This window comes from Oryx dammah, unplaced genomic scaffold (assembly GCF_014754425.2).
Source record: "Oryx dammah isolate SB20612 unplaced genomic scaffold, SCBI_Odam_1.1 HiC_scaffold_8, whole genome shotgun sequence".
Classification (NCBI taxonomy): Eukaryota; Metazoa; Chordata; class Mammalia; order Artiodactyla; family Bovidae; genus Oryx; species Oryx dammah.
In genome coordinates, this window is record NW_024070192.1 from 5,789,649 (window position 1) to 5,792,408 (window position 2,760).

Sequence of the window (2,760 nt, forward strand, 5' to 3'; positions counted from 1 at the left end):
TCAGAGGTGTGAGGAAAGAAACGAGACTGAGAATGCCTGTTGCCACAGGAGACTCAGTGCGTGTGAGTGTGTGTGCATGGTTGTGTGTGCTGTAGCTGATGAACGTCAGCAGGAATCCTCAGGAAGACAGGATCAAATCACCGCTGTCAGGGCTCTGCTTCTGATTAGCTTTCTAGTCCCAAAGCTAATTGTCAGATTTACCGGGCATCTGCTATTTTTCATCAATGTGTTTGAATTTCACAAGCCAAGCAATTTATTTTAGCAGACAGTCAGAAACCCAGAGAATAATCCATTTCGTGTGCTATTTGGCCCAAAATCCCTCCTCAACCAAACGACCGCATTTTAAGAGGAAGATGAAATGGAAGCAGGGTACATCCATCCGCCTACCCAGCAGCACCCTCGCTCCAGAGCCAGGAATTGTTTTCCGCCTGATGAATATGCTGATCCCAGAGAGCAGAGGACAGCCTGCCATGCTTGGGGACACCATTTGCCTCCCTGCAATCAGGGCGGGCTGAAGGAGAGCCGACCTGCGGCAGGGGAGGGGGCCTGACACCCTGGCTGGCCCGGATCAGATTTGAGCCTGTGTGCAGCCTCCAGGAGGCTGTGTTCTTTGTTGTGAGGATTTTGGTAGGTTTCATGCCACGTGCAGTGGGAAATAAGATTATACATGTTTGCAGCTTGTTACTTCTGGCTTCCCACAGCCTTCATACTGTGCCTGTGTAGCCGAATAACGGCCAACAGAGCAAACATCTGTAGTATTGCAAGACAACATCCCAGATTCCCCCATATTTACCCAATATGCCCTTCCTGCAACAGCCAGGAGTGCTAAACTAAAGCACAGCACCGAGGAGCAACTGCTCAGCTCAGCTCAGTCGCTCAGTCATGTCCGACTCTTTGCGACCCCATGGACTGCATGCCAGGCCTCCCTGTCCATCACCAACTCCCGGAGTTTACTCAAATGCATGTCCATTGAGTCGGTGATGCCATCCAACCATCCCATCCTCTGTCGTCCCCTTCTCCTCCTGCCCTCGGTCTTTTCCAGCATCAGGGTCTTTTCAAATGAGTCAGCTCTTTGCATCAGGTGGCCAACATATTGGAGTTTCAGCTTCAGCATCAGTCCTTCCAGTGAATGTTCAGGACTGATTTCCTTTAGGATGGAATGGTTGGATCTCCTTGCAGTCCAAGGGACTCTCATGAGTCTTCTCCAACACCACAGTTCAAAAGCATCAATTCTTCAGCACTCAGCTTTCTTCACAGTCCAACTCTCACATCCATACATGACCACTGGAAAAACCATAGCTTTGATTAGATGGACCTTTAGTTAGGATTGGAGAGGTGAAGCTAGGATTGGCGAGGTGAAGGTGTTTGTCTGCTGACAAACAACTCCAAATGCTCAGCTGCACCAACATTCACAGTCTAGCTCCTCTCCTGTATCCTCTGGGTCTCTGCCCCTGTGTGGTCATTGGCCCTGTGCTGGAATCCAGGCTGATGAAGGATCCACCACTGAGAACTTTGTCAGCCCCCATGGCAGAGGGAAAAGAGAGCCAGAGTGAGTCTCACATTAGCCATTAATACTCAGCCCAGAAGTGATCCAATTCATTGGTCAGAAGAGATCACCTGGGTCCATCAACCACGGGAATTGGTTAGTGTAACTGTGCCGTGTGGGCAGAGCAGGACAGAAGCAGAAGATTGGACAAATGGTTACTTAGGAGTGTCTATTATTAATATTCTTCTTATCACAAAGGTAATTAAAGCACCTCAGAGAGACTCACTTCCTCACGTGAGTGAGTGAAAGTCACTCAGTCATTTCTGGCTCTTTGCGACCCCATGGACTTCTCCAGGGGGATTCTCCAGGCCAGAATATAGGATTGGGTAGCCGTTCCCTTCGCCAGGGAATCTTCCCAGCCCAGGGATTGAAACCAGGTCTCCTGCATTGCATGAGGATTCTTTACCAGCTGAGCCACCAGAGAAGCCTGAGAGGCTCGCTGGTGAAAACAATAAGGAGACAGACTTGATTCTTTTAAGGAAGAGACTTGTGAACTTCCAGAAACTTCTATGGGTGGAATGGACTACCAGCCATTTTCAGAGGTGGCTCCAGCCACAGTTGGGAGTGCAATGAAGTCTTTAAGATCTTTTCCAAATGAATTAAATCAACTTTCATCACTCACCCAGTCTTAAATAATCCTTGTCCTAAGGATAGGTCACTCAGATTCTTGCATAAATAAGCATTCTGAAGGAAAAGCTAAAATTAGGAGATGGGTTGAGACCAGAGGTTGAGGCAATGTACAAACTCCTGCTGTGGACTTAGTTACCACTGAGTCAGCTCCCTTTTTATACCACAGTACTGCTGAGGCTGAGGTCAGGCTTAGTTCCCAATCAGGGGTCACATGAGCTTGAAGTTAGATCTTTCTCCAGTTAAACCTTCAGATGAGACCTCAGCCTGGCCAACACTTAGATTTCAGTTTGTGAAACACCTTGAAATGAGACGAGCCAGGAATATCTGGCTCAGAGAGCTTAGACAGAGAAAAGCAAGAGGAGCTTAGGCAAAGGAGTTGGTCAGACCATCTGCCAAGCCCGGGTGTGGGTACCTTATACCCCCAAGACGTCACCAAGGTGGAGCAGTCTGGAATTGTGTGGCGTAGTCAGCCTAACTCAAAGGCCAGTGATAGCCTCACTCCACCCTACTCATAGATGACCAGTTAAGCTCTCTTCAAATATAAATTTGGAATTTTATAAAAGGAGCTAGCTATAGCTGTCATT